The sequence below is a fragment of the Callionymus lyra genome, unplaced genomic scaffold (assembly GCF_982586985.1).
Source record: "Callionymus lyra unplaced genomic scaffold, fCalLyr1.hap1.1 HAP1_SCAFFOLD_48, whole genome shotgun sequence".
NCBI lineage: Eukaryota > Metazoa > Chordata > Actinopteri > Syngnathiformes > Callionymidae > Callionymus > Callionymus lyra.
Window position 1 is genome coordinate 455,001 of NW_028258562.1, and position 10,000 is coordinate 465,000.

General features: G+C 57.4%; 1 non-coding gene across 1 annotated transcript; it reads right to left on the bottom strand.

The window, feature by feature from the left end:
* Positions 1-9,110: 9,110 nt before the first annotated feature.
* On the bottom strand, positions 9,111-9,229 carry LOC148058756 (5S ribosomal RNA). The gene has a single exon (XR_015709626.1). It is a non-coding gene; the product is annotated as a 5S ribosomal RNA (ribosomal RNA).
* Between the last annotated feature and the right edge of the window lie 771 nt (positions 9,230-10,000).

A 10,000-nucleotide genomic window follows, 5' to 3' on the forward strand; every position in this document is an offset into this window, starting at 1 on the left:
TTTCCCCGCCGCCTGCGCTGGAGCTCGATACTCTGTCCAAGTATCCTTCGCTCCTATTAACCTCTAGGTGGTTGCGCTCGTGACATCAAAAAGACCACTTTTTGAAGAGCAGTCACACTCGGAAAAAATTTCTTTCGTCAGGCAAAAGAACCAGAGTTCTCCGCGGCCATCCACTCCAACCTTGTCCGACTTTGAGGCACCAGGCTCGGCCACCCTCCGAGCCTTTTCCTTCCCTCTCCTGTTATGGTGCCTCCCTATTAACCTCTAGGTGGTTGCGCTCGTGACATCAAAAAGACCACTTTTTGAGGAGCAGTCACACTCGGAAAAAATTTCTTTCGTCAGGCAAAAGAACCAGAGTTCTCCGCGGCCATCCACTCCAACCTTGTCCGACTTTGAGGCACCAGGCTCGGCCACCCTCCGAGCCTTTTCCTTCCCTCTCCTGTTATGGTGCCTCCCTATTAACCTCTAGGTGGTTGCGCTCGTGACATCAAAAAGACCACTTTTTGAAGAGCAGTCACACTCGGAAAAAATTTCTTTCGTCAGGCAAAAGAACCAGAGTTCTCCGCGGCCATCCACTCCAACCTTGTCCGACTTTGAGGCACCAGGCTCGGCCACCCTCCGAGCCTTTTCCTTCCCTCTCCTGTTATGGTGCCTCCCTATTAACCTCTAGGTGGTTGCGCTCGTGACATCAAAAAGACCACTTTTTGAGGAGCAGTCACACTCGGAAAAAATTTCTTTCGTCAGGCAAAAGAACCAGAGTTCTCCGCGGCCATCCACTCCAACCTTGTCCGACTTTGAGGCACCAGGCTCGGCCACCCTCCGAGCCTTTTCCTTCCCTCTCCTGTTATGGTGCCTCCCTATTAACCTCTAGGTGGTTGCGCTCGTGACATCAAAAAGACCACTTTTTGAAGAGCAGTCACACTCGGAAAAAATTTCTTTCGTCAGGCAAAAGAACCAGAGTTCTCCGCGGCCATCCACTCCAACCTTGTCCGACTTTGAGGCACCAGGCTCGGCCACCCTCCGAGCCTTTTCCTTCCCTCTCCTGTTATGGTGCCTCCCTATTAACCTCTAGGTGGTTGCGCTCGTGACATCAAAAAGACCACTTTTTGAGGAGCAGTCACACTCGGAAAAAATTTCTTTCGTCAGGCAAAAGAACCAGAGTTCTCCGCGGCCATCCACTCCAACCTTGTCCGACTTTGAGGCACCAGGCTCGGCCACCCTCCGAGCCTTTTCCTTCCCTCTCCTGTTATGGTGCCTCCCTATTAACCTCTAGGTGGTTGCGCTCGTGACATCAAAAAGACCACTTTTTGCAGAGCAGTCACACTCGGAAAAAATTTCTTTCGTCAGGCAAAAGAACCAGAGTTCTCCGCGGCCATCCACTCCAACCTTGTCCGACTTTGAGGCACCAGGCTCGGCCACCCTCCGAGCCTTTTCACTCCCTCTCCTGTTATGGTGCCTCCCTATTAACCTCTAGGTGGTTGCGCTCGTGACATCAAAAAGACCACTTTTTGAGGAGCAGTCACACTCGGAAAAAATTTCTTTCGTCAGGCAAAAGAACCAGAGTTCTCCGCGGCCATCCACTCCAACCTTGTCCGACTTTGAGGCACCAGGCTCGGCCACCCTCCGAGCCTTTTCACTCCCTCTCCTGTTATGGTGCCTCCCTACTAACCTCTAGGTGGTTGCGCTCGTGACATCAAAAAGACCACTTTTTGCAGAGCAGTCACACTCGGAAAAAATTTCTTTCGTCAGGCAAAAGAACCAGAGTTTTCAGCGGTCATCCACTCCAACCTTGTCCGATTTTGAGGCACCAGGCTCGGCCACCCTCCGAGCCTTTTCCTTCCCTCTCCTGTTATGGTGCCTCCCTATTAACCTCTAGGTGGTTGCGCTCGTGACATCAAAAAGACCACTTTTTGCAGAGCAGTCACACTCGGAAAAAATTTCTTTCGTCAGGCAAAAGAACCAGAGTTTTCAGCGGCCATCCACTCCAACCTTGTCCGATTTTGAGGCACCAGGCTCGGCCACCCTCCGAGCCTTTTCACTCCCTCTCCTGTTATGGTGCCTCCCTATTAACCTCTAGGTGGTTGCGCTCGTGACATCAAAAAGACCACTTTTTGCAGAGCAGTCACACTCGGAAAAAATTTCTTTCGTCTGGCAAAAGAACCAGAGTGTTCAGCGGTCATTCACTCCAACCTTGTCCGATTTTGAGGCACCAGGCTCGGCCACCCTCCGAGCCTTTTCACTCCCTCTCCTGTTGTGGTGCCTCCCTATTAACCTCTAGGTGGTTGCGCTCGTGACATCAAAAAGACCACTTTTTGCAGAGCAGTCACACTCGGGAAAAATTTCTTTCGTCTGGCAAAAGAACCAGAGTTTTCAGCGGTCATCCACTCCAACCTTGTCCGATTTTGAGGCACCAGGCTCGGCCACCCTCCGAGCCTTTTCACTCCCTCTCCTGTTATGGTGCCTCCCTATTAACCTCTAGGTGGTTGCGCTCGTGACATCAAAAAGACCACTTTTTGCAGAGCAGTCACACTCGGGAAAAATTTCTTTCGTCTGGCAAAAGAACCAGAGTTTTCAGCGGTCATCCACTCCAACCTTGTCCGATTTTGAGGCACCAGGCTCGGCCACCGTCCGAGCCTTTTCACTCCCTCTCCTGTTATGGTGCCTCCCTATTAACCTCTAGGTGGTTGCGCTCGTGACATCAAAAAGACCACTTTTTTCAGAGCAGTCACACTCGGAAAAAAATTCTTTCGTCTGGCAAAAGAACCAGAGTTTTCAGCGGTCATCCACTCCAACCTTGTCCGATTTTGAGGCACCACGCTCGGCCACCGTCCGAGCCTTTTCACTCCCTCTCCTGTTATGGTGCCTCCCTATTAACCTCTAGGTGGTTGCGCTCGTGACATCAAAAAGACCACTTTTTTCAGAGCAGTCACACTCGGAAAAAATTTCTTTCGTCTGGCAAAAGAACCAGAGTTTTCAGCGGTCATCCACTCCAACCTTGTCCGATTTTGAGGCACCAGGCTCGGCCACCGTCCGAGCCTTTTCACTCCCTCTCCTGTTATGGTGCCTCCCTATTAACCTCTAGGTGGTTGCGCTCGTGACATCAAAAAGACCACTTTTTTCAGAGCAGTCACACTCGGGAAAAATTTCTTTCGTCTGGCAAAAGAACCAGAGTTATCAGCGGTCATCCACTCCAACCTTGTCCGACGTTGAGGCACCGATGTCGGCCAAGTTCTGAGCGTTCCACCGCCGAATGCCACTGGTCCTCAACACAGCGGACTTCCAATCCAACCTTGTCCGACTTTGAGGCACCGAAGTCGGCCTCAGCCCGAGCCTTCCCCCGCCGACCTCACTGGAGCCCGACATCCAGGGACCGGCGGAGGTCGCCCGCATGACCGCGGCAAAGTGTCTCAAAGTCGGGCACGACCGCTCGAGTCACCCGCCAACCCGGTCCGGGGCACCTCCAGGGACCGGCGGAGGTCGCCCGCATGACCGCGGCAAAGTGTCTCAAAGTCGGGCAGGACCGCTTGAGTCACCCGCCAACCCGGTCCGGGGCACCTCCAGGGACCGGCGGAGGTCGCCCGCATGACCGCGGCAAAGTGTCTCAAAGTCGGGCATGACCGCTTGAGTCACCCGCCAACCCGGTCCGGGGCACCTCCAGGGACCGGCGGAGGACGCCCGCATGACCGCGACAAAGTGTCTCAAAGTCGGGCATGACCGCTCGAGTCACCCGCCAACCCGGTCCGGGACACCTACAGGGACCGGCGGAGGTCGCCCGCATGACCGCGGCAAAGTGTCTCAAAGTCGGGCATGACCGCTTGAGTCACCCGCCAACCCGGTCCGGGGCACCTCCAGGGACCGGCGGAGGTCGCCCGCATGACCGCGGCAAAGTGTCTCAAAGTCGGGCATGACCGCTTGAGTCACCCGCCGACCCGGTCCGGGGAACCTCCAGGGACCGGCGGAGGACGCCCGCATGACCGCGACAAAGTGTCTCAAAGTCGGGCATGACCGCTCGAGTCACCCGCCAACCCGGTCCGGGGCACCTCCAGGGACCGGCGGAGGACGCCCGCATGACCGCGACAAAGTGTCTCAAAGTCGGGCACGACCGCTCGAGTCACCCGCCAACCCGGTCCGGGGCACCTCCAGGGACCGGCGGAGGACGCCCGCATGACCGCGACAAAGTGTCTCAAAGTCGGGCACGACCGTTCGAGTCACCCGCCAACCCGGTCCGGGGCACCTCCGGGGACCGGCGGAGGTCGCTCGCATGACCGCGACAAAGTGTCTCAAAGTCGGGCACGACCGCTCGAGTCACCCGCCAACCCGGTCCGGGGCACCTCCAGGGACCGGCGGAGGACGCCCGCATGACCGCGACAAAGTGTCTCAAAGTCGGGCATGACCGCTCGAGTCACCCGCCAACCCGGTCCGGGGCACCTCCAGGGACCGGCGGAGGAGGCCCGCATGACCGCGACAAAGTGTCTCAAAGTCGGGCATGACCGCTCGAGTCACCCGCCAACCCGGTCCGGGGCACCTCCGGGGACCGGCGGAGGACGCCCGCATGACCGCGACAAAGTGTCTCAAAGTCGGGCACGACCGCTCGAGTCACCCGCCAACCCGGTCCGGGGCACCTCCAGGGACCGGCGGAGGACGCCCGCATGACCGCGACAAAGTGTCTCAAAGTCGGGCACGACCGCTCGAGTCACCCGCCAACCCGGTCCGGGGCACCTCCAGGGACCGGCGGAGGACGCCCGCATGACCGCGGCAAAGTGTCTCAAAGTCGGGCATGACCGCTTGAGTCACCCGCCAACCCGGTCCGGGGCACCTCCGGGGACCGGCGGAGGACGCCCGCATGACCGCGACAAAGTGTCTCAAAGTCGGGCACGACCGCTCGAGTCACCCGCCAACCCGGTCCGGGGCACCTCCGGGGAGCAGTGGAGGTCGCTCGCATGACCGCGACAAAGTGTCTCAAAGTCGGGCATGACCGCTCGAGTCGCCCGCCATCCCGGTCCGGAGCTCAACACTTTGTCGTTTTTTCCACTCCCTCCCCATTAACCTCTAGGTGGTTGCGCTCGTGACATCAAAAAGACCACTTTTTGCAGAGCAGTCACACTCGGAAAAAATTCGTTTCGTCTGGCAAAAGAACCAGAGTTCTCAGCGGGCTTCCAGTCCAACCTTGTCCGATTTTGAGGCACCAGGCTCGGCCACAGTCCGAGCCCATTCACTCCCTCCCCTGTTGTACTCGCTCCCTATTAACCTCTAGGTGGTTGCGCTCGTGACATCAAAAAGACCACTTTTTGAGGAGCAGTCACACTTAGGAAAAATCCGTTTGCGCTCACACCATCCCTCCCCATTAACCTCTAGGTGGTTGCGCTCGTGACATCAAAAAGACCACTTTTTGAGGAGCAGTCACACTTAGGAAAAATCCGTTTGCGCTCACACCATCCCTCCCCATTAACCTCTAGGTGGTTGCGCTCGTGACATCAAAAAGACCACTTTTTGAGGAGCAGTCAGACACCGAGGTTTTCTGGATTTATGTCCGTTTTCCTGGTTCTCTGACTCGGGCACCTTGTGACCGACATCCCCCCCTTCCCTGGTTCTATTTTGCCGATACTTTGGTGAGTTTTCTACCCGCAAACCAAGCCCCCCAAGCCCGCCGCCTGGTGGGGGAGCATGCCGCCTGGCCCGGTTCTATTTTAGGTCACTTTGGTGAGTTTTCTACCCGCAAACCAAGCCCCCCAAGCCCGCCGCCTGGTGGGGGAAGAGGCCCCCTGGTCCCGGTTCTATTTTAGGACACTTTGGTGAGTTTTCTACCCGCAAACCAAGCCCCCCAAGCCCGCCGCCTGGTGGGGGAACATGCCCCCTGGTCCCGGTTCTATTTTAGGACACTTTGGTGAGTTTTCTACCCGCAAACCAAGCCCCCCAAGCCCGCCGCCTGGTGGGGGAACATGCCCCCTGGTCCCGGTTCTATTTTAGGACACTTTGGTGAGTTTTCTACCCGCAAACCAAGCCCCCCAAGCCCGCCGCCTGGTGGGGGAACATGCCCCCTGGTCCCGGTTCTATTTTAGGACACTTTGGTGAGTTTTCTACCCGCAAACCAAGCCCCCCAAGCCCGCCGCCTGGTGGGGGAACATGCCGCCTAGCCCGGTTCTATTTTAGGTCACTTTGGTGAGTTTTCTACCCGCAAACCAAGCCCCCCAAGCCCGCCGCCTGGTGGGGGAAGAGGCCCCCTGTTCCCGGTTCTATTTTAGGACACTTTGGTGAGTTTTCTACCCGCAAACCAAGCCCCCCAAGCCCGCCGCCTGGTGGGGGAACATGCCCCCTGGTCCTGGTTCTATTTTAGGACACTTTGGTGAGTTTTCTACCCGGAAACCAAGCCCCCCAAGCCCGCCACCTGGTGGGGGAAGAGGCCCCCTGGTCCCGGTTCTATTTTAGGACACTTTGGTGAGTTTTCTACCCACACTGCAGGTCCCCAAATGCCGCCATCTGGTGGGGGAACATGCCGCCTGCACCGGTTCTATTTTAAGTCACTTTGGTGAGTTTTCTGCCCACACTACGGGTCCCCAAATGCCGCCATCTGGTGGGGGAACATGCCGCCTGCACCGGTTCTATTTTAAGTCACTTTGGTGAGTTTTCTGCCCACACTACGGGTCCCCAAATGCCGCCATCTGGTGGGGGAACATGCCGCCTGCACCGGTTCTATTTTAAGTCACTTTGGTGAATTTTCTACCCACACTACGGGTCCCCAAATGCCGCCATCTGGTGGGGGAACATGCCGCCTGCACCGGTTCTATTTTAAGTCACTTTGGTGAGTTTTCTGCCCACACTACGGGTCCCCAAATGCCGCCATCTGGTGGGGGAACATGCCGCCTGCACCGGTTCTATTTTAAGTCACTTTGGTGAGTTTTCTGCCCACACTACGGGTCCCCAAATGCCGCCATCTGGTGGGGGAACATGCCGCCTGCACCGGTTCTATTTTAAGTCACTTTGGTGAGTTTTCTACCCACACTACGGGTCCCCAAATGCCGCCATCTGGTGGGGGAACATGCCGCCTGCACCGGTTCTATTTTAAGTCACTTTGGTGAGTTTTCTACCCACACTACGGGTCCCCAAATGCCGCCATCTGGTGGGGGAACATGCCGCCTGCACCGGTTCTATTTTAAGTCACTTTGGTGAGTTTTCTACCCACACTACGGGTCCCCAAATGCCGCCATCTGGTGGGGGAACATGCCGCCTGCACCGGTTCTATTTTAAGTCACTTTGGTGAGTTTTCTGCCCACACTACGGGTCCCCAAATGCCGCCACCTGGTGGGGGAACTGCCGCCTAGTCCCGGTTCTATTTTAGGTCACTTTTCTCACTTTCTGACCCACAAATAATGCCCCAAATGCCGCCGCCTGGTGGGGGGAACTGCCGCCTAGTCCCGGTTCTATTTTAGGTCACTTTTCTCACTTTCTGACCCACAAATAATGCCCCAAATGCCGCCGCCTGGTGGGGGGAACTGCCGCCTAGTCCCGGTTCTATTTTAGGTCACTTTTCTCACTTTCTGACCCACAAATAATGCCCCAAATGCCGCCGCCTGGTGGGGGGAACTGCCGCCTAGTCCCGGTTCTATTTTAGGTCACTTTTCTCACTTTCTGACCCACAAATAATGCCCCAAATGCCGCCGCCTGGTGGGGGGAACTGCCGCCTAGTCCCGGTTCTATTTTAGGTCACTTTTCTCACTTTCTGACCCACAAATAATGCCCCAAATGCCGCCGCCTGGTGGGGGGAACTGCCGCCTAGTCCCGGTTCTATTTTAGGTCACTTTTCTCACTTTCTGACCCACAAATAATGCCCCAAATGCCGCCGCCTGGTGGGGGGAACTGCCGCCTAGTCCCGGTTCTATTTTAGGTCACTTTTCTCACTTTCTGACCCACAAATAATGCCCCAAATGCCGCCGCCTGGTGGGGGGAACTGCCGCCTAGTCCCGGTTCTATTTTAGGTCACTTTTCTCACTTTCTGACCCACAAATAATGCCCCAAATGCCGCCGCCTGGTGGGGGGAACTGCCGCCTAGTCCCGGTTCTATTTTAGGTCACTTTTCTCACTTTCTGACCCACAAATAATGCCCCAAATGCCGCCGCCTGGTGGGGGGAACTGCCGCCTAGTCCCGGTTCTATTTTAGGTCACTTTTCTCACTTTCTGACCCACAAATAATGCCCCAAATGCCGCCGCCTGGTGGGGGGAACTGCCGCCTAGTCCCGGTTCTATTTTAGGTCACTTTTCTCACTTTCTGACCCACAAATAATGCCCCAAATGCCGCCGCCTGGTGGGGGGAACTGCCGCCTAGTCCCGGTTCTATTTTAGGTCACTTTTCTCACTTTCTGACCCACAAATAATGCCCCAAATGCCGCCGCCTGGTGGGGGGAACTGCCGCCTAGTCCCGGTTCTATTTTAGGTCACTTTTCTCACTTTCTGACCCACAAATAATGCCCCAAATGCCGCCGCCTGGTGGGGGGAACTGCCGCCTAGTCCCGGTTCTATTTTAGGTCACTTTTCTCACTTTCTGACCCACAAATAATGCCCCAAATGCCGCCGCCTGGTGGGGGGAACTGCCGCCTAGTCCCGGTTCTATTTTAGGTCACTTTTCTCACTTTCTGACCCACAAATAATGCCCCAAATGCCGCCGCCTGGTGGGGGGAACTGCCGCCTAGTCCCGGTTCTATTTTAGGTCACTTTTCTCACTTTCTGACCCACAAATAATGCCCCAAATGCCGCCGCCTGGTGGGGGGAACTGCCGCCTAGTCCCGGTTCTATTTTAGGTCACTTTTCTCACTTTCTGACCCACAAATAATGCCCCAAATGCCGCCGCCTGGTGGGGGGAACTGCCGCCTAGTCCCGGTTCTATTTTAAGTCACTTTTCTCACTTTCTGACCCACAAATAATGCCCCAAATGCCGCCGCCTGGTGGGGGGAACTGCCGCCTAGTCCCGGTTCTATTTTAGGTCACTTTTCTCACTTTCTGACCCACAAATAATGCCCCAAATGCCGCCGCCTGGTGGGGGGAACTGCCGCCTAGTCCCGGTTCTATTTTAGGTCACTTTTCTCACTTTCTGACCCACAAATAATGGCAAAAAAAAATGCTTACAGCACCCAGTATTCCCAGGCGGTCTCCCATCCAAGTACTAACTGGGCCCGACCCTGCTTGGCTTCCGAGATCAGACGAGATCGGGCTCATTCAGGGTGGTGTGGCCGTAAGCGAGGGAAGCGCTTGTGAAATGCCCCAAAGTGTTGAAAATGTTCCCCAGGCCCCTGGTTCCCCATCCCCGCAGGAGGAGGCTCCCCAGGCCCCCTGGTTCCCCATCCCCGCAGGAGGAGGCTCCCCAGGCCCCCTGGTGCAGGAGGAGGCTCCCCAGGCCCCTGGTTCCCCATCCCCGCAGGAGGAGGCTCCCCAGGCCCCCTGGTTCCCCATCCCCGCAGGAGGAGGCTCCCCAGGCCCCCTGGTGCAGGAGGAGGCTCCCCAGGCCCCTGGTTCCCCATCCCCGCAGGAGGAGGCTCCCCAGGCCCCCTGGTTCCCCATCCCCGCAGGAGGAGGCTCCCCAGGCCCCATGGTTCCCCATCACCGCAGGAGGAGGCTCCCCAGGCCCCCTGGTTCCCCATCCCCGCAGGAGGAGGCTCCCCAGGCCCCCTGGTGCAGGAGGAGGCTCCCCAGGCCCCCTGGTTCCCCATCCCCGCAGGAGGAGGCTCCCCAGGCCCCCTGGTTCTCCATGCCCGCAGGAGGAGGCTCCCCAGGCCCCCTGGTTCTCCATCCCCGCAGGAGGAGGCTCCCCAGGCCCCTGGTTCTCCATCCCCGCAGGAGGAGGCTCCCCAGGCCCCCTGGTTCTCCATCCCCGCAGGAGGAGGCTCCCCAGGCCCCCTGGTTCTCCATCCCCGCAGGAGGAGGCTCCCCAGGCCCCCTGGTTCTCCATGCCCGCAGGAGGAGGCTCCCCAGGCCCCCTGGTTGGGAGAGGGGGAAAAAGAGCAAAGTGTTT